We start from the raw sequence: 25,778 nt of genomic DNA, 5'->3' as shown, positions 1-25,778 counted from the left end.
GTGTGTGTGTGAAAGAGGAGGCCTAGTGATAATGTATACTTTAAATGAGGCTCAACTTTATCTTTCCAGGGACTACAAGTCCAGTGACATACGTGTCAACTACAATGTCTGACAACCCTAGTAGATATCAGGTGACTTTGGACTATGTAAGCAGGGGACAGAGTTACAAACATTTCATGCTTTCAGTCCCTTGTTAAAAGCAACACTAGGGCCAGGTTCAAACTGTCACCTCCCCTCTTCTTCTATTCCCTTACCTTTCTTTGGACCACAAAGTTAGGCCTTTCTTCTCAACCTTTCTCTTTGAGTCATTCTAGATTTTCCTAAATAAAGGTCAGGCAAACATTGGAAGAGGCAAATGTTGTTAGGTTCTCAAATACCCAAAAGGAAGAAAATAAAAATTGGGAAGGAATAAATTCCAACCTAGTGCAATAGAAAATGTTCTAAAAGGAAAATATGTATATATTTGGAGTCATTTCCAGGCCTCTAGCGCTCCACAGGATACATAAGGACCCCTGGACCATGGGTCTTTTCCTTGGGGTTCTGGCATAGAGATAGAAGTATTCTATTAGAGTCACTTGTGGTAGGAAATAGCTTTCCCAGCTTCTCACATGAGGAGGGTTCTAGAACACGGGCTATTGTGAGGCCCTTGGAGACTTCCAGGCTATTTCATAGATTAGATGAGAACTGTGTGCAGGGTCTATTGAGAAGGGTCAGGTCTCTGAAAAGGCCTGTATCTTTTGTATTGTATCTGTCTTGTAGATTTACGCACAGTGCACTCAATCAGGGACTAGGCAATGCCCAAAGGAGGCCATCTAAGAATCAAGATTCTATGTCCAGACCACTGGATTAGTAACATCACCCTGGGGCTTGTTATCTCTTGATAAGTCAATGTTCCCTGTGGAGAGACTTGAAGGTGACAGTATGCCCTTAGTTTGGCTTGAGTTTCCCAGAACAGCTAGAATGAATAGTTTCCTTGATGGGGAGGTGCAGGGGAGGCCAAAATGGGCCTCTCCTCAGTAGATCAGTAAATTGCCTATCTAGGCTTCTTCCCTTGTCTCATCTGAATTTCTATAATGCCGCCTAGTACGTCTAAAGAGGTGTAAAGAAGAAATGACCCATCAAGGCAGCATCTGTCTGCTTGCATGCATTGTCGAAGGAAAAAGAGCTGAGCAAGGAAAGGAGACTTTTAGGGTGGCATTTTGAAACAAAGATAAAGGATTTTCTGTAGCAGCAGGGGATGGGGAGAGCTGAGAGTTCTTGGAAGAGTTTGTCTATGCTTGGGTGATACTGTTCAGATCCGAAGGACTAGGTTGCTCTAGAAAACGTTCTCAGACCAGTCCTCTGCACAGAAAACCCATTAGCTACGGGAAGGATGACAGAAGTCGAAGACAGCAGAAGGAGAGAAATTGTTAAGTGTCCCCTGCTCCCCTGACTCTCAGTCCAATTTCAAAATTCAGCTGAGTATACTGAGAGCCAGCCTGGTTAGTCTCAGACTAAAGTTCATGGACAAATGAAAATCTAAAAGAAAAAATATTGATGCAGCATGGCTGATATCCTAGAAAGCTCAATAACTCATTTTAATGTTTTTTTTTTAACTTAAAAAAAAAGTGAAGACTTTTTAGGATGCAGGAAAGGCCTTTGAAAGGCATGAATGTTACCCCTGCCCCCAGCATAGCCAGCTCCAGCCCCAGCTCCCCAGGATTCCAAGCAGGCCTCTGTGCCTAAGAAGTTCAGATTCTCAGGGGACTTCCACACATCTCCCAGTCCAGTCCCCACCTCTAGGGAAAAGATAGGTGATACCACTTTGACAGCCCATGAATCACCAGTGTGGGCCTTCCACACCTTTACCGGGGTCCTCCTTTGGGGACTTGCCACCGTTCACTGCAGAAGTTATTCTGGCGTGCCTAGAATGCCCTCCCCACACACCCATATCCCCTCCAAAAAGACCACTTCATCCCACAACTGGCTCTCTACTGTGTGAGGAAACATAAAATACAGACATTGGTTCTACACCGACCTTCTGATTCAAGCGGTGTTCTCTGAACCTGGCAAAAGCAGCCCCAAGTTGTTGTTTCTTTAGCCTGTGACCTGTGGCACCCACCGCAGGTCTCCAAGCTGCTCTCGCGGCATGTGCTAATGGCCTGAGCCTACGGTTTTCCCCTTGATCTTTAGGGATGCCATACCCTTTCACATCATTTGAGTTCACAAATACAAACCAGGATTCCATCCAGCAAACTTTAAGGTTTGGCCATGTTTTTTGAAAAGACAACCATAGTTTTGTTAGATTCTTCCTAGAAACTGGCTCTCTACTGCTGGGAGGTTTCGAGATCTGTGTCCCAGCTCCCTCCCTTCCCATTGTGAAGCTGTCTCATTCTTCACAGCCACCTCTCCTATGCCCAGAGCCTTTGAATTGCTACCAAAACTAGCTTTCACCCCCTTCTTTAGGGAAGGGACCAGATACTTAAGGGGAAACATCTACTGTTCCCCAGCCTCTGCCTCCTCAACCTCTCCCTCATCCTGCCCAAGGGAGAGTTTGGTGATCAGAAGCCAGGCCTGAAGTATATAGGATCCTGAGACTGGCGATCTCTGGGCAAATGAAAATGATTGCACTTCTAAAATCCCTGATTATGGATGCATCTTTGGGGTCCTGATCCTCCCTGCTTTGGTATCTGCCACTCTACAAGGAGAGGAACTTACAGGTTAACATGGAGCTTCGACTAGTGGACAGCTTGTGATTTTTTTTTTCTTTTTTTTTTTCTTTTTTTTTTTTGTAGTACGAAGTAAGGAAGCTTGTAGGATTGTCTGGTTCCTTAGACTTGCCAGCTCACCATAATGGGCTGTTTTCATGTCTTCACTGTAGTGCTTATTCTGTTCATGTCTCTGAAAAGAAAACACTCTCAGCTATCCTCTGGGGGCAGGGGGGGGCGGGGTGGGGGCGGAGGGGAGTTTGCCCTAAAAGCTGACATTCATGTGGCAAGAGTCGGTTACCCATCATCCACAGACACACTCAAGTGTGGTCTCTCCACGCTGGTGTGCACATGACAGGACCCCACTGTTATTGGTAGCGTGACCTGCTTGGTTTGGTTACAAACACTCAGGAATCATTGAGATCATGTTTGAAATCTCTGTTTTATCCGTGGACCTTCTGTATGGTCACACTTCACAAATAACTGAAGTCCATTTACTTGCTCTCTCAACTCTGCAGCTAACACTATTCGCTAAGATCTGGGCAGAAGTTCTATCTTCTTAACACTTTGAAAACCACCTCTCCTTGGTCCTTTGGAATCTAGTACTAAGATTCCCTTTTTTTGCCCCCCTCTTTCAAAATTTTTCTTGGTGCCAAAGAAGGGATATTCTAATGATTGTGTGATACCATGGCTTGGAAATAACTCCAGAATTATGCACATGAGTGTGGATCTAAGACATTCACTTTGCTCACTCACCCTAGGAGTAGCTGAATAAGATAAGCTGTTGTTGTAGTCAACACGTCTTTGGGTATATCCTAAGCTCTCTAAGGAGCCCAGAAGAGAGGGACAAGCTTGGGTTGCCTTGTTTTGTTTCAAACTCTTCTTCTTGATTTTACTCTTTAAAAAGTTCTCCTAAGGCTCAAAAAGGCCAGCATCAGGCCAAACAAAAAGTTAGCTTTCCATTACTCTGGTCACAACAGGTCAGGGAGGGGCAGCATGTGGATTGGTTGGTAAAGCACCGGACTTAGGACAAAGGTCTCTTTCCTTCCAGCTTTGCCACTTTGCTGGAAGAGCGAAATGGTCTCCTAAACATTTTGATCTTCTGTTTGTTTCCTCATGGACAAGCTTGGAATAGCTCGCTAATAACTACCATGGTCCCTAAGAGTAAAGCATTCCAAGCAAGAAGAGTGTGCCGCATACAGTGTTTGTCTTATTGTACATGTCCTTCTGGCCTGAGGGACTTGGCTGGCTTCACCTGCACTCCTTGGCTATGTTCAGTAGCTGACACTAATCCCTGCTGCCAATACTGATGCTTCTACTGCTTTTTTCAGTGTCTCCATAAAGTTTTATTGGAAGACAGTCTTACACATGCGTTTTCATTAGGTTGTTTGGGGACTCTGACCAGTGGACCAAGGAACCCTCTGACTCATGAAACCCAAAATATTTGCTGCCTGGCCCTAGAGAGGGAAGGTTTACCTATCTGGGGTAGGTGGTGGTAAGTGCTGTGAAGGAAAATGAAGTAGGGAGGCAAGGTGCCAGTAGACAGAGCAGGAAGGCTGCATCTTGCTGTAAGTCATCAGGCTGGTTCTCAGCAAGAAAACGGCATGTGAGCAAATCCTCCTGAAGGGGGTTGTGTCAAGCACAGCCAATGCATCACGGTAGCCTAGTGACTGTCACCAACTCTTGATTTAAGTGGTGGAGCAGTTGATCTCAGGCACCTTAGAGAACCTAGAAAAATTCCCTTGTGGGGAAGATAACCCCCTCCCTGATGTGGTTCTGTCTCACCAGGTGGCTTTGGGTTTTGTTTACCACAAGGATGAAGGGCCTGGGAAAGGAGGTACACTTCTGGCTTTCTAACAGACAGGACCCAGTCACACCACTCTGACTTTCTCAACCAGAGCCACAACACCTGGGGTGGAGGCTATCATCTCCAAACACAGAGAAGAAAGTCATCTTCGTGGCCCAGCTCAGCCCCGGGCCAGCAGCTTTGCTGCCAGATAACTTTAGATCTGGGACTACAAAGCATACTGTGTAGATACTACTGGGCTGTATGTGGTCTGTAAAACTCAGAAGTTGTATACAGATGTGTGTAGGAGCTGTGTAGAGACATTAGTTTTCTTCAGAAAGCAAAAACCCAAGACATGAGAAGGTTTAGCACTAGAACTAGGGATCTGAACCTTTGATTCAACTGAAATCCCATCACTGTTCTAGAGTGAGTATAAGGATCTACAAGGGATGTGAGTGCCCTAGAGGGGTGGAACAGGCTGTGTGCGATTGGCTTGATGCTGAGAACCTGAGACACATGCCCATTGTTTAAAATACACGTGCACACCTGGAAGGCAGACACAGCACAATGGCTATTGTTAAACTCTGATTAACTGCCTGGCCCTTTGAAGGCCCCTTCACCTCGATGCCCTTCAGCAACCTCATCTGTAAAATCAGGGCTTGACCCCGTGGTTTTCTTCCAGAGCCCCTCCAGGCCTATCATGTCCAGTTCTCTGAGGGAATGGGTAAAGCACATCTAGCCCCCCAACCCCCTCACACACAGTAAATAAAATATGTGAAAGAGAAAAGTGCTTTGGGCACAAAGCCTCTGGATCCTCTGGCAAGTGTGTTCAGTGATGAAGTGTGTTCTTTACTCAAACAAACTCCATCGTGCAGGAGGTAGAGGACTGACCCAAGAAAGGCTGCTGGAGAAAACATTGATCCCCTGCCCCAGTTCTGGGAGCAGAGACCAAGGTTGGCAGCTCTGCAGGCCTGTGTCCATCCCACACCAACTTATGCAGTCAGTGGCTGAGTTAGAAGAGCCCTTGCCTGTGTTTTCAGAACTGCACTAACCTATGGTAGGATATGGAAGGTGTGTATGTGTGTATAAGTGCATGCACGAGCACACACACACACACACACACACACACACACACACACACTATTGGAAACACGGAGGTTCTTATGGGAACCCCTGGTGCTATTGGTCTCTCAGTACCCTGCTCCCCAGCCTCGAGAAGGAAAGCAGGTACCTTAGACATGCAGTCAACACTGGCTTGTGTCAAGGATGTCTTCTACCACAATTTTTTTAAATACTTTACCTATTTGTACTATTTTGTTTTTGAAAACTTTAAGGTAACTTTGGTATAGCTCACTGCCTATTAACACTTAAGACCCAAAGGTTTAGAGGAATAGAATGAGCCTGGGGGCATTCTCTGAAGAGAAAGTGTGGAACACAGCCATAGGGGGAGGAGGTTTGGGGATGCTAAGACAGTGAAAGAAGGAGTGTGCACCCACCAAACTTTTCTGTGAGAGATGCTGTGAGCTCACCCAAAAAGCAGGAAGTGGAAGCACCAGTTCTCTGTGCTGCCCCCATTCTTACTCCATCCAGACCAGAGGGACAGAACACTTTGGAAGGTGGTGGGTGTTACTAATAACAAATGTTCATAGAGTCTCATGTGAATGTCAAGATGCCAGCAGGAATTTAGAGTAACAGACAAAATATTGTGTTTGTCTGCTGTCTGTCCTGGTAACTTCCACCAAGTGCCTTTCCCTCACCTTTGTTTCCTGCCTCCACCCCACATGGAAGTAATACTGTATTCTACACTCCATTTTAGATGTCAACTTGTGGGCTGGAGCGATGATTCAGTGGTTAAGAGCACTGTTCGCTCTTCCAGAGGTCCTGAGTTCAATTCCCAGCAACCACATGGTGCACAACCCTCTGGAGTGGGATCCGATGCCCTCTTCTGGTGTGTCTGAAGTGTACGGCTACAGTGTACTCATATAAATAAAAATAAATCTAAAAAATTAAGATATCAACTTGTTTGGATGTATGGCACTTTTTATAGGCTACTCCACAAAGTGCTGAAATGTTTGAATTGCTCTGTTAAAGTAGCCAATCATGGAGAGTGGCTATGTCCCACAAAAACTCTTGTTTATCTGCAATATTATCTCTGTTTAAAAGAGTTTTGCACCATATGAACTGAACTTGAAATTATTTCATACAATGTTTATTTTTTGAATTAAGAACACAGAACATTCATTATTTTCAGTCATTAGATCCAGTTCATTTTTAAACAAACATATCATATATATGCATGTGTATATATATGTATATATATATATATACACATACATACATACATATGTCTGAGGCATGCTTCCACCTCTTGGCTACTGTGAATAGTCCTGGCATGAACATAGGCACTCAGATATCTTTTTAAAGACATTATTTTTGGCTTTCTAAGATATATTACCAGAAATGAGATTGGCGGTTTGCATGGTAGCATGGTTTTTCAACTTCCTAGTAGACTATAATGTTCGTTTTTAATCGCTAAATATAATGTTGCCAAAAAAAAGTTTTGTTTATCCATTGAGTATTGTTTGTCCTCGGTGAAACTCATGTTGAGATTTAATTGCCAATGTACTAGCAATGAGAGAGGTGGTGTTAGACAGCTAGACAGACATTAGCAGGCTTGGAAGCCCCTGAGGATGGAGCTCTCACTTTGAAACCCACCTTTCATTTTACCATATGGAAAGGTGGGAGATATTGGAGCTTTACTGGGGTCCAGAGGTGGAAGGACTTCCTCCTGCTCAGAAGGGTAGATGTGAGCTCTACTTATGGCCCTAGGTGGAGACACAACATTTTGAGCTACCCTAAACATTAGAATAATGTCCTTCACTAAGAGCAGCCCCATGGGCCTCCCCATCACCTGGCCAGGAAGCTACTCCTCAGGAAAGCTGGCTCATCGGACATGCTAAGGAGAAGGGAGGAATAATTATCCCCTTAATGAAATAATGGATTCATACATCCTGGCCATTCCTCTTTTGAGGCAAGTTGTTTGCAGATCTTTTAGTGGTGGCTAAGCCTGCCTGCTTTTCTAAGTTGTGATTCAAAAGTGTAACTTTTTCTTTCTCCCTATCTCTTCTTTTGATACCAGCCAAAATCCTACGTGGGCTTGTTCTCACATAGTGGGCTTTCTCACTATTTTCTCTGAAGAGTCCCTTTCTGCAGTGCTTGCAGCCCTCTGCTGCTCAGCCTGACAGGAGGCTTGCCCGTTTCCCTTATCTACCCCTTCCCGAAACTGCCAAGATTTTCATCTTGCAAGCCCTCTTGATTTTCTCTCAAATTCCAATAAAATGGTCCTCAAGCTTCCTTTTGAGTTGGTTTTAAGATAAGTTTATCAGTGAAACTGAGAACCCACAAAGGGGAACCCTGATTCCTCAGTGCCACTGGGACCTTTAAGAGGGACTGATCTCTTGTCTTGTGAGACTGCTTTAACCTCAAAATTAATCACAGAATACATTAGTTCTTGTGAGAGTATAATGTTACAAAACCTCTGGCCTTTTTTGTCCCCCTGCTCTGCCACACTCTTGCCACATGATGCATCCACCATGTTGAGCAGGAGCGATTCTCTGCAGATCCATCTTTGGTTGTACTTTTGGACAGAATGAGAGCTGTGGATCTTCCTTTTCACAGGAGAACAACCAAGTTTATCAGCACCATTTGCCAAAGAGGCTTTTTCTACCCCAATGTACATATTTTTTACCCTTTTGTCAAAGAACAGGTGCCTGTATCTATTCGATTCTATCAGTTTATGTGCCTATTTTTCTTGTGCAAATGACATGTTTTAGCTATTAGGATAGTGTGTATAAAAGATAAGATGTAACTAATGGTCCATCTTCAAGACAAACGTGCCTTGAAGTGCATTGATAAGTGAAGAGAACACTAGATACCTGACGGTGACTGCTAGTCTACCCAAAGGAAGCATTTAGGGTGCACTATTATGAAGAGCCAAGCTTGCCTATTAGCTTACAAGCTGACAAAATGTATGCCTTGAGAAGCTTTAAAACACATAGAATGTAAAATGTACAGACGAACTCACTTGTGGTCTCTGTTGAGAAAATGCAAACATACGTGGCAATTGATGTGTAAAGTTTTTACTACCATCCCATTACTCAGCCAATGAGGAAAAGGAGGAAAGGATCTGGACTTTCAGGGTTATAAAAGCCATCCTTTGCCCTTGCCTGGTGCACACATATCCACATTCCAACCCCACCCCTACTCGTTTTTCTAAGGCTGACACTCAGTTCTGCAGAAACCAAAAGTTGCTACCTAAAGTTTGCTCTGTGAAGTCTCCTAAATGCACTATTGGGAATCATGGGTCCCCAATCATTGCAAACTGGGTGTTCTGTAGGATTTCTGTATTTACGAAGACAACACCTCGGTCTCTGGGAGAGCTGAATGAAGATATGTCCCTGACATCTTTGGGTATCAGCACTGCCTGACTTTGGTCTTTGCACAAGTCACCAGAAAAGACCTACGGCAATTCTGAGAGGAGCAAACCCATGGCAGGGCACTTCGAGAGGTCTCCAGAAGAAAGAGGCATCTCCACAGAAATCAGCAACTTCACACCCTGGGGTGATTCTTATGGACAAGGAGTGAATGGGAGTCACAAAGCCACCTTGGAAGATACCCTGGGTCTACAGCATTACTGGACTGACTTTCGAGTATTAATTTTTATATGTGGGCTGAGATGGTGTCCATTGACCATTGTTTTGCAGGAGGTGATTAGAAGAACAGCTTTGGTTATCTGGGAAAGACAACCACTAATCTCAGAGGAGTTCCCAAGGCATAATAAAGTTTCTCAAACATACATCTTGAATGTGATAATAATCTCCAAAACAGAGCTCAGATGCAAGCCCTTCTCACATGAGTTCTTCAGGGCATTGTGAAATCAACACCTAAGTCACAGAATATTTTTCTGAGATGGAAGAGGAGGAGGAGAAAGGAGGAGGAGGAGGAGGAGGAGGAGAAAGGAGGAAGAGGAGGAGGAGGAGGAGAAAGGAAGAGGAGGAGGAGGAGAAGGAGGACAAGGAGGAGGGGGAAAGAAGGAAGAGAAGAAGGGGGAGAAGAAGAAGAAGAAGAAAATGTTCTCTACTAGATCCAGAAGCGCCATCGGGGCAAGGCCTCCTCCCGGTCCACTTTCTAAGGGTTGGCCTGAAGACCAAAACATTTCCAAAAATTGTCATGCAACACAGAAGTCTATTGAGAAAGACTCAGAAAGGGTTTGTGAAGAGGGAAGATCGGGAATAAAAGATTGAGATCTCTGTGGTGTTAGGAGAAGTAGTTTAAGAGAAACTAGACTGTAGCTCCTCCAAGAAGAGACAGGGGGGTTCTACACACCCCCTCAGAGGTGTAGAGTGAACATAAGGACTCCTAAGACATTTCTGGATAGGAATGTGGGGCAGACAGCTCAAGAGAAAAATAGCCAGAATGGTAAAAAGAAGGAAAACATCATCTTCCTTATAACCTTTGATGAGGATTGGGGATTCGGGGGTCTTTTTTTTTTTTTACCAGATAGCACTGGAAACCCTTGATAACTTTGAGGGTATGCCCAGAGGGAGAGGAAATTGCTTTTCTGGTGGATTCCAGGGCTGCACACTGGCTCTACCCTACCATCCCAAAGCAGGTAGGTGCAGGGGTCTAAACCTTCCAGGAAAAAATTGATAGTGCCTGGGATAAAAGGGAGGATTCCCAAGTTCTATTTTTATTTGAAAAGAGTAGATTGGGAGATGAATAACTGAAGAGTTGCTCTTGTCTGTTGCTGTTGCAGGAACTAATAGGGTGGGACTTATTTCATTATGAGGTGGAGTTAGGCTTGAGTGTAAAAGAAAAGAAAAAGTGATAATAAATTCCCCAGTGGAAAAGGAAAGAAAACATGAGCCTCTAGTGTGGGTTGAGAGCAGCAGAGGGGATTAAAAATTACACCAACACATAGCTGGGTGTGGTGTCTCATGCCTTTAATCCAGGCATATGGGGAATATAAGACAGAGGCAAGTGGATCTTGGAGTTTGAGACAAGCCTGGTCTACAGAGCAAGTTTCAGGACAACCAGGGCTATGCAGAGAAACCCTGCATTTGAACCCCCCACCCCCACTGCAAAAACAAAATCACCAATGTATTAGATTAAAACAACCACATCTATCTTAACCCTATGGACTAGGTGACAACCTGGAATAGAGGGGTGTTAATCAGGGATGGATTGTTGGAACCCGTATCTCCTTGTTGCATTCCAGTCCTCCCAGTCAGAGAGATGAAGGAATCATAACAGCTAGTTTGAGAACTGAGAACTATTAAGCAAACTGTCATAGTCATCAATCTATGTACCCAGTTAAGGAAATTCTCTGTGATCACACATGGTTTGGGGTAATGAATCTACAGGAGGCATCCTGGGTATGCCCCCCAGAGCCTGAAAGTAGAAATTGCTGCTTCTTTGAAAAGGAAAATCCCAGTAATAGGACAAAACAGTAAGATTGCTGGCTGGTATTGCCACAGGAATCCATGAAAATTCCAACCGTATCTGGCCAAATCTTAAAAGTTGTAGATTTTCAACCTGTAGAAACATTTCATTACATATCATCATATATATATGTATATAATCATATCATAAATGGTCTTTTTAATTTATCCAAAAAAAAAATCAAGTGTCTTGTAGACTCCTGATCTCTTCTAAGCCACTGGTTGTTAACCTTCCTAAAGGTGTGACCCTTTAATATAGTTCCTCATGTTGCTGTGACCCCCCCCAACCATGAAATTATTTGCTACTGTTATGAATCATAATGTAAATATCTGTGCTTTCCAATGGTATTAGATGACCCCTGTGTAAGGATCATTTGACCTTCAAAGGAGTCACAACCCACTGGTTGAGAACTACTGTTTAAAACTTTTGTGAGAAAAGAGGCTTATGGGTATCCAAAACCAAACTACTACAATTTGTTGAAAAAAAAAAATATCTCTGAGACATTGAATTGGTAAAAGTGTTGCAGAAATCAGGCAGCACTCAGACAGTTGGAGATCTCAGCTTTAACACGCCAGCAGACGCAGCTGATGAGATGTATTCTTGAGCAACTGGACTCAGTCCTGCCGCCGTTCCTTTTATGTCAATTAAAGGCTGCTCAGCATCATTTCTGGGCTTTTCTGTTATCGATGGGTTTGGATGGTTAGCCTATGTAACTACATGCTGTGAGCAGGATTTTTTCTGTGGCAAACATAGTTACAGAAATGGGAGTAATTAGCTGAGAGCAGCTGCTTTGCATGTGTCTATTTCCTAAGCTATGGGAGATTCCTCGCTGATATTGGAAGTCAGCAGGATTGTAGAAGCAGAGCACAGCGCGGTCATTAGTGAAGAAAAATGTTCAGTCTTTCTAATCCTCTCCTGATGAGTCCATAACTTGTTAAGGCATTGATTCCTAGGTCCTCCTGGCCCAAAGGTTGGTAGGCTAGTTGGTAGACTAACATCTGAAGCTTGGTGGCTTCCAAATGGGCAGGAATGAATCAGACGGGAATGTTAAGGACGCAGGGTCCAAACAGGACCAAAAAAACTTTTTTTAAAATGTCATGAGGAGAGACTCGTGCAATGGGACAAGCCAGGAAACCCAACTCCAGATGTTGCTCTGATAACTTCAGGAACCAGCTAGCTCTTGTCTCCTCGTTGTAATCGGTCCTCTTATCTACTGGACCATTTCCCTAACTACTACTGACTTGTTCACACAGAAGCAGTATATTACTGCAGCCAAAAGACCCTGTCATCTCTCATATGCCCTGAACAAGTGTTGACGAAAGGTGGCTGCTGAAGCAATGCCTCCTAGTCCAGACTTAATGCCTAACCCAACCAATAATGGCATGAACTGGATGGCTCTTCTTGGCTAAATGTGTGCTGTCAGGGGAAAGCCTAAGGTTTGGTTCCTAGGGAGAAAACCAAGCAAGCACCTACCTATTCCTTATACAAAAGAGTCCTTGGTGGGCAAAACCCCAGACTATCTGGGTAGAGAGAATGTAGTATGAGGCATGGATTGTCATGGTGTTGGTCACTTTATTGATCACTCATCACTTCTATAGGCTTTTTTTTTTTGCAACTCACATAGGAGCCCTCTGAAATAGTTCAGTGCCCCTCCTGACAGATTTTAACATGGAGGGGGTCTGTTGGTGACCCCATTGAAATTAATTTTTCAGTAATATTGGCGTGATCAAATATCAAGGCGATTCCAAGTATAAACAAAGCAGTGCTTTCCCTGGTGGGAGACTAGTTTCATTGAGGAAATACTGAGTTGTGTTTAAGACATGGTATAGGAGAGGATCTAGATAGTGAACCCACTTTGATTTGAGTCAGGGTAAGGGTAGATAGTTTGGGTTTGTATCTCAACAGATGGAGCCTGAAGTGGGAGGGTAGGTCTTATCTGGAAAAATCCAGTATTGTATTTTTATCTCTCCCATTCCTGTTAATAGACGGTTGTGAGACATGTGTGAGTCACCCTATTTGTAATGGGAGAAGACCTCATAAGATGTCTTTGGCATTTGGGGGTAGACAGAGGTTCATGGTGGCAATATAATCATTTTATTCAGAATCAAGGAGAGGATAGGATTAGGGATGGGAACAGGATTGTCAGGAATTGGCTTAAGGTCCTGAACAGGCTCTTTAGGTGGGTAAGTGGAAGAGCAGATACTCAGGTGTGGCCCTGTGACAGAGCTGTCTTTCATGAGTACACTAGGGGGGCCTCACACATCAATCAAGATCATTGTCCCAGAAGGGTGATGGTAACATGGCATGCACAAGTGGGTAAGGGGTCTGACCTAGTACCATAGAATTTAACAAGACATAAATTATTATTTTAAAAAAGACAAAAATTGGGGCTGGAGAAATGTCTCTGCAGTTAAGAGCACTGGCTGCTCTTCCAGAGGTCCTCAGTTTAACTCCTAGCACCCACATGGTGTCATCTCACAAACATTTATACTGAGATTTGATGCCTTCTTCTGGTGTGCAGGTGTACATGCAGACAGAGCACTCAAATACATAAATATTTTTTTTAAAAAAAAAGTAAAGAAGCAAGCAATCCTCCTAAATAGACCTATTAAATTATGAATATTTTTTTAAAGCATGGTTAGGACAATCTTTTGTGTCTGGTTGCAGTTACTGGGAGCTGTTACAGCCAGTCCTACAGAAAACAAAGTTACTATTACCACAAGTCTCAATGGAACACGGTGGTATTGTGGCCCTAATTCCCAAGTGTCCTCCTTTGAAATCCCCAGGCTTCCGCCGTGGGTAGACCAGATGACTGCCAGATTTGCAACTGGAGCGAGGCTGAAGAAATTCCTCAAGCTTATGGCATAGATCAGCCGATCTCTACAGTGGTCATGGCAATGGTGAAAAGCTTAGATGGGCCCCATTGCTCATAGAAAGTGACCCAGAGAGGTTGTGGACTTTCACAGTCAGAGTCTCCTGCTATTCGAGGGGTGCTGCTGCCCTTTTAACCCACGGGTGGTGGATCCATGGAATGACACCTGTAACTTTAACAGCAGTGGAAGTAGTCAGAGTTGCCACGAGGGTTCTTTTTTCCAATGTATTTTTACCAGGACTCTTGCTTCCTGGCTGGTAGTCGTGTGACCAATCTCCTAAGAGAATCAGGGTCCTTTCTAGGGCCACCAAGGTGATGTGATAGAGGATTTTTCCTAAGGCCTGGAGATATCAGGACTTCTCCAGGTCAGCTACATGCCAGGAATCTCCTTTCAGGTCTTCTAATATCAAGGAGGTCTCCCCTATAGGATCGGATCTCAAAAGACAAATAACCTGAGGGGCTCCAAGTACATTGGGTTCAGAACAGGGCTTGGGCTAACCTTAACCAAGGCAACTGGATTTGTTGCTCAGCTAAAATGGTCTTGAGGGTCCAGTTCATAACCTCAACTATATGTGAACTTTAAGGCCTATAAACAGTGTGGTACTAATGGTCTACCTCTAAAGTCTTGGTCAGGATATGAACTATTGCTGACACAAATACAGGCCCGTTGCCAGACCTGATTGTGAGGGGCTGTCTATCTGTGCGTTCTCTCTCTGGGAAAAGCCTTGGTCAGGTGTCATACTCTCTCAGTGTTCGTGGGAAAGGCCTCAAGCCCATCCTGACAAGGTTCACCCTGACACCAACAGCTATCTCTCTGGAGCCTCTACAAGGCTTGACATCAGTGAAGCCTACCTCTGTATCTTTGAGAGGAGCCATTCCCGTTGCCTGAACCCCAAGGTCAGACCCAGGTCCTTGGCTGGTGTTATTTTGTGTGAATGCCACACATATAGCACTGATCTGGGTATACTGAGGTATGGGGGATGGTTAGGTATGAAATAATAAACTCAAACGGTTTCCCAAGGTGAGTCATTTCATGGCATTAGGTCACACCGCGTGAGAAAAGAAGAGCCTCTGGTACAGTAGCTTCCACCAGGCCCTCATTAAATCCACCTTCATCCTCAGCTCATTGGTCTTCTTCCCTGGAGTATTGTGGAGAAAGGGGCAAGTTCTGGTGCAAGTGGGACCCTGAAGGCTAGTTCCAGGCTTGTAAAGGAGTTTGACTTGTTGCCAGTCTCCTCTTGGCTGCTTGATCAGCTAGTTGGTTTCCTTTGCTGACAGGCTCAATCACTTTTTCATATCCTTTGCAGGACATTACTGCCACCTGGGAGAGCTTCCAGGTTGCCACTAAAAGCTGGAGAATTTATTCTTTACTTTAAAATATTCCCTCCTTCTGTGAGCATCCCCTCCTCCATCAATGGCCCCATGCTTTTGAGTTGGCTTGCTTCCCCCTCCAGTGTCTTAGTTCTTGAATGAGCCTAGCCCATTGTATTGCCCAGCCAGGTAGATTCTCTTCCTTTATTTTCTTACTGTCTACAGTCAATAGTTGAGCAGTTGAGCAGCAGAGCCACATCCTGACTGGTTCTGGGCTTGGTGGACAATGGTGGTAACAACACAGAGGCCAGTGACCTTTCTAGTAGGGATATTGATCTGGGTGTCCTGGAGGCCTCGTTATTACAGTGTTGGCTATCAGTCCTCTCATGTGGTGTGGTTTGAAGTTAGCTATTGTGCAGCCTCCAGCATTGCTCCTACCTCAGACTGCTTTGGCCACTCAGGGTCTTTGGTACTTCCGTATTATTTTAGGATGATGGGGTTCTTTTTGCTTCATTGTGTTTTTTGTTTGTTTGTTTGTTTTCTAGTTATGAACAGTCATAGGATTTTGGTGGGGGTTGCACTGACTCTGTAGATGATTTTCAGCACACCTATCTCTACTACGACATTCTGCCAGAGGATGAGCTTGGGAGAGGGCTTTCCATCTTCTAGTGTCTTTTTCTTCAGTGTTCTGGTTTTCACTATAGATGTCATTCGCATCTTTGGTTATGTTTATTCTTCATATTTAATTTTTGAATCTATCATGAATGGGTTTCCTCTTTTGTAAGTTGATCATCAGCATACAAAAAAATATTGATTTTTGTACATTGATTCTACATCCTATATTGTTGAAAACGTCTATGCGATCTAAATATTCTCAGGGACAGTTTAAGATTAAGCATAAGATCATGTCGTCTGCAGACAGAAAATGTCACCTCTTCTTTTCGCATTTGTGTCTCCTTTGTTTCTCCTTATTCTGATTAGAATCTGGAGCTGTGTACTGAGAGACAAGAGAGGGCACGTCTGAACTGCCTTCTGAATTGCTGTGACCGAATGACCAGCAGGAAGCAGCTTGAGGGAGGAAGGGTGTTATTTTGGCTCACAGTTTGAGGGGCCAGCCCACTGTAACAGGGAAAGCACCGAGTCAGGAATAGTTCTCAGCTGCGGCAACAAGAGCGGACGGCTTCTGGCTCAAAGCTAAATAGAGGAGGCAGCAGAGGTAAGATAGGACCCGAAGAGTCCCACCACCTACCCCTGGACCCACAGCTTGCTGCCAGGCTTTACTTTATTGAGGTCTCCCAAGGATGCACAGCCAACTGTAGAGCTCACGAAAGGCACTATACATACTAAATGTAACAGGGCCTTGTCTTGTTCCTGATTTTAAATTTGTGGGTGTTTAGCTTGCATGTATGTTTGTGGACCACATATGTACAGTGTTCACAAAGGCCAGAAGGGGGCAAGTCTGATCCCCTGGAGCTGGAGTTACAGATGGTTGTGAGCCATCATGTGGGTGCTGGGAATTGAATCCAGGTCTTCTGGAAGAGGAGCCGGTGCTCTTAACCACTGAGCCATCTCACCAGCCCGTTGTTCCTAATTCTAGAGGAGATACATTCAGGCTTACCCTATTTAATGTAATGTTGACTATAAGTTTGTCATATTATAGTATCTGCAATGCTGGCATATGTTCTGTCTATTCCCAGCTTCTTCTTGGCTTTTATCATGAAGGGCTGTTGAACTTTACCAACGGCCTTTTCTGCATCTATTGAGACAATGAGACGACTTCCATCCTTAACCATCACACTGATTGATCTGCGAATACTGAACCATCTTTACAACTGGAACAAGACCAACTTGGATTGGTGTAGGAATTTCCTAGTGTATTCTTGAATTTGGTTTCCATTCGGTTGAGAGTTCTTGTCGGTATTCACCAGGAACTCAGTCTGTAGTGGTCATGTGTTGCTATGTCTACATCCTGTTTGTAGTGTTGCTAGGACAGAGGCAGTTTACTGGTGTCCTTATCTTTCTATTTTCGGAATAGTTTGAAGAACGTGGATGTTAGTGGTTCAGCAAAGATCTGGCAGCGTTCAGCAGCAGCTCTCTTTGGCCTGGGTTTCCCCCTGTTGGGAGGCTTTGTTGCTGCCTCAGCACACTGCTTCTTGGGGAACTCCTTACATTGTTCTCATATTCTTGATCTAATTTTGGTCGGCCACATGTACTTTGGAAATTATCCATTTCTTCTAGATTTTTCAGGGTTATTTTTCCCCCTCCAGGAAAGTATGTTTCCAAAATGTTCCCCAATAATGTCCTGGACTTCACTGGAATCTGTCATCAACACTTCCTTTTAACCTCTAATTTTATTAACTTGAGTCTTCTCTTCTTTGGTTAGATTGGCTACAGAACCTCTCAATCTTGATTACCATTATTCAAAACAGCATTTTAAAATCAGTTTGGTTTTTTTTTTTTTTTTTTTTTTTTTTTTTTTTTTTTAGTTTTCATTAATTTCTGCCCTGATTTTTATCGATTCTTCTCATCTTCACTTCTTACTAGTAAAGAAGAAATTTGGAAAAGGTCAAGATGACATTTTGTCTGCCCCAGTACCGTTGAATCTGGGAACTGAGGTCATGAGTTTTTGGAAGATTCGTGTTACCTTGCTGTGCTGGTTGGTTTTTGTCAGATTAACCACGGGAAGAGGGGCCCTCATTGAGGAATTGCCTCTATTGGGTTGGCCCAAGGATGTGTCTGGGGGCACATTTTCTTAATTTGTTGATTAATGTGGGAGGGCCCAGCCCACTGTGGGCCATGGCCATATCTCAACAGACAACACATAAAAAGACCGCTGAATGAGCTGGGGGACCAGGAGTTCCTCCCTGCCCTGTGCTTCAGTTCTTGCCTCCAAGCTCCTGCTTTCATGCTACTGCCTTGGCTTAGCTCAGTGATGGACTACGATGAGGGCGAGGTGGGATACAGCCAGATAGGAAAAGCAGAGGCTGCTTCCTTTTTTTTGATGTTGTTTTGTTTGCATTCAGTAGAGAGTTTCTCTGTGTAGCTCTGCCTGCCCTGGAACTCACTCAGTTGGCCAGGCTGACCTTGAACCCAGAGATCTATCTGCCTCTGTCTAGGATTAAAGACATTTGCCACACCTAGCAGGGGCTGGGTTCTTAAGATGGTTACTCTTTGTTCCCAAAGAACATTGTGGCAGAATAACAATGGAAAAGAAATGTTTGCCCAAGAGTGGATACCTGGGTGGGATGGATAGAGGAAATGGAAGGACCCAGTAGCCCTTATAAAGCACCCAACTCAGAGCCCATTGCTCAGATTCTCCACCGAGGGACCTCTCCCATCCTAATGGGAACTGTCGGCTCCCCTCAAAACAGCTGTTACTCTTGCTTTCTCTGGATTGAATAGGCAAATCTTTGCCCCGCCTCACAGGATGAACTCAGCTACAAACTCTGCTGCCCACCCCACAATTCCAGATAATTGTACTTGTAACCCTTTCCTCCCCGAGTTGCTTTTGGCCAGTGTTTTTGTCACAATGACAAAAAGCAAATTAGGGCACTTGCTTTTCCATGTCTTATGTTCTGCGGTATGAAATCTTTGCACACTGCGTTTGCGTTTGTGCATCTATTAGTTTAGATCCCTGCTGGCATCAGAGTCAATGTCGTCAAACGTCAGGGATACTCAGTTGATGAAATCTGCTCCCAGACATCAAGGTGGAGTTCACTCCTGAGCCTCCGAAGTCAGTCTATCGCCCTGGTGCTCTGATCTCAGGACAGCCACTAGCCACAGCCCTCCTAGCTGGGAGGCAACCCCACATCCTGTGGGAGAAGCCCTAAGTGGAGCTGGGTTCAGCTCACCTTTCTTCTTCTCAGTACTTCATCTTTGTGCTTGTGTACACTTTGTAATTGATCTATGATTATGGCCTTCTGTGAACTTCCAACACCCCTCATCTCTTTTTTTTATTTTATTTTACTTTATTTGAGGCAGGGTCTCTCAATGTAGCCCTGGCTGTCCTGGAGCTCTCTATGTAGACCAGGCTGGCTTCTAACACACAGAGAATCTCCTGCCTCCCAAGTGCTGGGATTAAAGGTGTGTATCACAAAGCCAACCCACACCCCTTTAGAAACTTTTTCCCCTCTCCAGTATTTTAACCTTCTCTTTCATGGGTCATGTGATGGTCCTTGAAGGAATAAAGCTACTCTAAAAAGACATTTGTGCCCCTTCCTTTAGCTATCAAACTATTGAAACAGTGGTCCCCAAGAAATTGGAATTTCCCCAGAATCTTGTCGTTACTGGGGAAACAGAGTCCTCTTGGAGATTGTGAGTCTTGTTATTAAAGGAATTTAGAAATGGGCTCAAAAATGAAACTCAGAAGACTTTATTTGAGCTTAAGAGCAAAACAGTGCAACTTAGTTGAAAATCCCAGCAGCTGGTATGCCTTTCAATTTAAAGATGGACTACAAATAGCTCATTAACAAAGGAAAGAGCATGCTCAAGAGTGAGCAAGAGCCAGGGAGCTAAGGGACGAGACCCCAAAGCATCATTCCTCCCCACCCCCACTGGCTTGCTGCTGTACAGCCCTGTTTCTGCTGTTCAAATTCCCGAGGCTTTGTTTTGTGCATACTTTATCCCATGCTGCCTATCCTCCTCTGCAAACTGGCTTTTTCAGTTTCTACTCTTCTCTCTCCCTGAAAGAAGAAAAAGGCTAAAGTCCTGGTGCCAGCAAGAAGCAGCGAGAAGTTGTCTCCAGGAAGCAGATTCCGCATAGTTTTGACAACTTTTCAGACTCCCTTGTAAGAGAAAAACTATAGTAAAGATAATGATCTTGTCAGAGATGGACAGGACCACACCTCGATCTGGACTGCTTGACTCTGTCTGCCTCTTGCTTCCTATTTTTGTTGTGGAGTTCTCTTGTAGAGAGATGGCACATGCAACCTTTCTGCCAGGAAATAGCATTTTTCCACAGTGGCATGGGTTCACAGGATTCACATCCAAAGGCTAAGCACCGCAGAGTGAGCATCCTTACACAGCCTTCCTGGATTTCCCTTTACATTTGTCTTTTTGTCTCCTTTCTATGGTAACATACATTCTGACTCACTGATGGTTGTTACAGTGTCCTGACAAGAGTCCTGCAGGAGGGGTAGATACTGATTATGGCAGTCGCCTTCCTTTTGTTTCTGGAAAGGCCCTTATCCATTTGATAGGGACCTGGAGAAGGCCTGGAGGTGAGACACTGGACCTCTTTCTTTGTGACTCTTCCCAACATGGCCACGTTGAACCAATCTTTTATTAATTTTCACTCCTACCTGTCTCTTGAATTCATCTTTTGAGGACAGATACCCAGCACAACTTGGTACAGCTGCCAGGGTCCACAGTCTGACTACTGGTAATAATTTTGGTCAAGTTGGGACCAGAAGAAAACACCCATTTGGGGTTTCAGGATTAGCAGGAAGTTGACCCAGAATGGAGGAGAGTGACTGAGTGACCCAGACAATTGCTGAAGTCATTTTACTCCAGGAGCTTCTCCTCCCACTCCAGCCAGAGTCATCTGGTTTTTACCTCGATTTGGGGAAACAGAGAAATGAGTATTTGAACTTTGTTTTTGGACTAGAAACTGATTCTAGGTAAGTTTCTCCCTGATCACTGGGACTGGGGCTTTGTCTCCCTTTCTTTGGTCTGTGTGTGATGGGTGGGGGGGCAGGTCTTTTTAACCATTTGAGTGAGAAAACCACTTGGTTTTGTCTTTCAGAGTTTTCTGAGCCACTGATCTTTTGTTGAGCCTTCTAAGCTGCTGCATCATGTCTAGGCCAGGCCTTGGCAGTTTGGAAGCTATTTTGAACGAGTTGTGAGTTCTTTTGAACTCCCTGGGTGTCTGCTGTGTAACAGTAAAGGTTGAGATCTGTTGATAATTCTGGGGTTCTGTTGAGTTGCATCTGTTCCGACAAACCATTAGCAACAGAAAATCAAGGGTGTTGAAGAGATCTCTGGTAGAACCTGTTCTCCACGACCTCCCTGCCCCTGCCTTAGTTCTTGGGACATAAACAAGCAATCTGGGCTGAATCTTACTCTTTTGGTTGCACCATGCCAAACTGACAGAGAAAGTCAGGACAGCTTCCCTCACCTGTGGAAGTGCCAGCCTTTATTCTTGTCTGCTTGGGGAGTGAGGTTCCCCCCCGATAGAGGTACAGGCCTGAGAGCAAGAGCAAGCTTAGCCGGAGTCTGGGATGCCTACGGCCCTACATGTGCTAACAGTCAGTGCTGATACCTTTTTTGTTTTGTTTCTTCAAGGTGGTGGTGAATTGCTTCTATCTTTGTATGCAAGGCTGCTCGTTGGTGGCCTTATTAGATTTTTTTTTCCTGTTTTGTTTTGGTTTGTTTTTTTGTTTGTATTTTGTTGGCACCTAAATCTTCGATGACTTTTGACTAAACAGTGTCCATGGTCTTCGAGCCACCTTCTTCTGCCTATGGGCATGCAGTGACGGGTGCTTGTAAGTTAGCTATGGCTCACTGTTTTAAGTTTGAATAGCTCAAACTCAAGTCATACAGCCTCGGATGCCTTCTCTATTACTTCTTCACATTGCTGTTGGTCTAAGATTAGTTGTCCTTGAACCATTGCTGTGGATTTGGGCACTGGGGTATATTCTCTGGGAGTTTCTTGCCCCAAAACTTGTTTTCTGCTTAATAGTTTCTTCAGACCCATGAAGTCCTATTGGCGGGATTATATGCATCAATGTGTTTTTATTTTACTAATCAGTGGGAGGAGGAGGTATGCACAAGGCATCCAACTTCTGGTCATTGAACCTCTCCATTCTCATCATGAAATAGATCCAAATCATCTGTTGCATACCAAGCCTGGAGGCCATCGACATCACCAGGTGAGTCATCTCAGACTCTTGCCTCAGTTCTTCTCGGTCTCATGTTAGCTACCTTCTTCAGGTTTGTAAAGTTACCCAGAGCTGTATATTCATGTCCTAGCAGTTTAATAAATGGAAAGTTTCTCCCTGCTTTCTGTTCTAGATCTTGTTCAGAAAAGCATTAGGGTTTGCTTCCTATACCTGGAGACATCTCTACCTTTGTCAGCCTACCCTCCAGGCCTCTGCGGTTAGGAACAGGGTCATCTCAGCATAGGATGCAACTGAGAAATAGCTGGGCTATGAAATTCAAGCCTGTTTCATCCAGATCCAACAATGCACACACACACACACACACACACACACACACACACACACACACAATTGCTATCTAGACAGTGGTACTAGACAGTGGCACATGAGCCACTGGGCTGCTGGTATAAATGCTTCAGTGAACACGAGTCTAGGTCTGCTATTAGTGATTGATGCCCTGGTTTCAAGGCCAAATAAAGCACATTTAATTAGTGTGATATTTGGGATCTTTTGTTTGTTTGTTTGTTGTTTTTTGAGACAGGGTTTCTCTATGTTTCCCTGGCTGTCCTGGAACTCACTCTGTAGACCAGGCTGGCCTTGAATTGATATTTGGAATCTTGATATAGTGTACTTTGTTACTCCAAGAGCCATTTTGATCACAAGCACATGGTGTCCATGTGGGACACCTGCTGGGCTCCACTCAGTATGTCTTCCAGTCATCTGAATTACAGGACCACCATGATCAGCTTCAGTGAGTCTCGCCTCCACTGTGATCTTGTTAGAATAGAAATAAAGGTCAATCAGCTGGCTAAAGACCACATGGAGGGAGGTCATGATAAAGAGGTAGGCAGGATAATCATTTCTTTAATGGGATATTTTACTTTTCCTTCCCATAATCCTTGCCCCTAGCAGAATAGCTTATGGGGAGGGCTGCAGCCATACAGCGTTGTAAGTCTGCAAGCTTTTCTAAATTATTGAGGAAAGTACAACTTCTTTTTTCTTCTTCTTCCTATTTCTCATCTAAGCATTTCTCTAATGCTCTGGGCTGCCCCAACATTTTGGGCTTCCTTACTCTTTTTCTAAAACTCCCCTCTCTGCCTTATGCTGAATGTCCACACTGTGTCTGACCTCCACACTGACCTAGAGTATGACTTTACTCCCTTCTCCCCCCTCCATTCTTTCCCCTGGGCAGTTGCTGAAACTTAGTTTGCCTATCCTAGGGTTTTTCTTTTAAGCTCTATTAAAGTTTACCTCCCACCTCCATTTCTGTCCATTCTTAAGTTCTTTACTAATAGACTAAGAATCCCAAGAGAGGATCCCAGCTTCCCCTGTATCTGCTGGTGACCACAAAAAAACAAAAACAAAAACAAAAACCTGAAATTATGCTAATAATTTGTGTAAGCATGAAAACACTGCTTGGACTCTCTTGGTGATCTCTAGTGGGAGTTCTGGCTGGCTGTCTAGAACTCTCTCTGTAATCTTTCAATTGCTTCTAGAGGCAATCGGGGTAAAACCTTATCTGCCCCAAGAGACACTGAAAACAACATGGCTGAAAAGCCTCTGGCCATTTCACATTTGCATTTCATTCTCGAGCTTATTATAAATGCACCAAATTACTACACTTGTCATGTCTAAACTAGAAGTGTGTGTGTGTGTGTGTGTGTGTGTGTGTGTGTGTGTGTGTGTGTGTGTGTTTGAGCTGCATTTGAACTGTGTTATTGCACGGGAGCTGTTGTTTTTTCTCTTCCTCTTTATCAACATATTTTTATTGATCCTTTGGGAACTGCACACATCATACAGCCCGATCACACCCACCTCCCATTTCTTCTATGTCTGCCTAGACACTTGTGACCTCCCAACAGAAAAAAAAAAAACAAAGAACAAAAACAAACCTGCATGTCCAATTTGTGTTACTACAATGTGGCTGCTTTCAGTTTTTAAAGTTAACAAAAATGAAGGGGGTTAATTGTAGAATTTGAGACTAAAGAAAAAGTGATTACAGAGGACTTTACCTCAGCAAAAGCTGACTAAAATGTGAACTAATGCAATAAATTAGTTAATATTATTAATAACTAAGGTTATTAACAAAAGGTTTACTCTGAATTTCCATTCAGGAAAGGTGTTTGGGTCTGGCACTTTCAAATGTGAATTCTGGAAACTGGGACCAAGGAAAAAACTCCTGTTGTGGGATTTATAGAGAGATCACTAAAGCTATGTTTAAAAGATGACTGGCTTGGGGCTGGAGAGATAGCCCAGTGGTTAAGAGCTGACTGCTCTTGAGTTCAAATCCTAGCAACCACTTGGTGGCTCACAACCATCTGTAATAAGATCTGATGCCCTCTCCTGGTATATCTGAAAAGTGACAGTGCACTCACATAAGTAAATACTTTTTTAAAAAATGAGTGAATTGTTAAAATAAGCTTTTATTAGATGCTCCGAGATTTCTAAACTGATTTTTGCTAGAGAAACACAATGTGAATTTAAAAGATTAACTTTAGGTTCAACCTTTAAGTGTAGGTACTTTTGTGTTATTCTGGACAGGAGCCCATATGACTCAGTACACAGTTTGTCTTCTTATGCTTTACTGTTTACATTAGAATGATAAAAATTTTAGCCACATAATTCTTTGCTAATAGATGGTACATTTTATTATAAATAATGTAAGGGGCTGATGCACTTTAATATCTAATGTGTGTGTGCATTGTAAAATTATCAAGATTTTGATTTTTTGTATTTTCTGCTGATTTTAGCTGGCGTATTTGACTGTATCAGAAACTGATTATTCTTTTTTTTAACCTGTATAGATGTGGCATATGTGCACATCAAGCAAGCCTGTGCAGTGGAGCCCAGAAGAGGGCATTGGATCTCCTGAAATGAATTACAGATGTTTAGAAGTAGCTGCTGGAAATCAAACCCAAGCCTTCTGGAAGAGCAGCCAGTGTTCTTAACCACTGAGCCATGTCTCTATCCCGAAAAACTGTGCCTTAACAAAATCAATACTCATTTACTTATATTAAAATCTTTCATATTAACACCTTACAAGCAACTATTTAAAGTGATTTTGATACAATTAGTACCCTATGTCAGTGATTCTCAAACTTCCTAATGCTGTGGCCCTGCATGTGGGGAGACTCACCTGAAGACACCCAGAGGAGCAGTGTCTCAGTTCCTAAGAGCATCAGAAATGTGTGTGTTCCAATGGCCTTACACAACTCCTGTAGGCATTGTGACCAACAGATTGAGGACTACTACCCAATGTAACCCAATGGGGAGGGAGAGACTTGGGAGGGGCAGGTCGATCTCTGGGTGTGAGGCCAGCCTGATCTACATACTGAGTTCCAGGACAGCCAGCGCTATGTAGACAGACTGTCTTCCAAAAACAAAAAACAAAAACAATATGCCACGAACTAAAAATATGTAGACTTGTATGTCTAAACTCTACTTACTATGCAAAAGTTTACCGAATTAGAGACATTAATTTATTACATGAAAAGTGACCCATAAGTGTTCTGTTTTTCATGGGATGTGTTATAACTGGGGTGTTGAAACAAAATGGCCAATGAATTTCTTTTACAAACATTTCACATCCATCTCTTCATGTGTGTGTGTGGGGTGAGCGTGTGTGTGTGTGTGTGTGTGTGTGTGTGTGTGTGTGTGTGTATGTGCATGCATGCGCATGCGTGTGCATGTGTGTCGGGGGGTGCCACAGCACATAGGCAGCAGTGGGAGGACAGCTTGGAGGA

At 43.8% G+C, this 25,778-nt stretch overlaps 2 long non-coding RNA genes across 3 annotated transcripts in view; both read left to right on the top strand.

Annotated features, from left to right (window-relative positions):
- The window catches only part of LOC116071952, a 39,671-nt gene extending 17,776 nt beyond the window's left edge, over positions 1-21,895 (top strand). Inside the window, exons 2-3 of one of the 2 annotated variants that reach the window (XR_004111248.1) lie at positions 16,139-20,775; positions 20,901-21,895. This is a non-coding gene — a long non-coding RNA (uncharacterized LOC116071952). Of the gene's footprint in view, positions 1-16,138 lie in introns of both variants that reach the window. The other variant, XR_004111249.1, reaches the window with a different exon arrangement.
- A 14-nt stretch (positions 21,896-21,909) lies between these two features.
- Positions 21,910-25,520, top strand: LOC116071954. The gene is made up of 2 exons (XR_004111253.1): positions 21,910-22,026; positions 24,840-25,520. It is a non-coding gene; the product is annotated as an uncharacterized LOC116071954 (long non-coding RNA).
- Positions 25,521-25,778: the final 258 nt, after the last annotated feature.

The sequence above is a fragment of the Mastomys coucha genome, unplaced genomic scaffold (assembly GCF_008632895.1).
Source record: "Mastomys coucha isolate ucsf_1 unplaced genomic scaffold, UCSF_Mcou_1 pScaffold23, whole genome shotgun sequence".
NCBI classification, from domain to species: Eukaryota; Metazoa; Chordata; class Mammalia; order Rodentia; family Muridae; genus Mastomys; species Mastomys coucha.
This window is presented reverse-complemented; position numbering and strand designations above follow the sequence as displayed.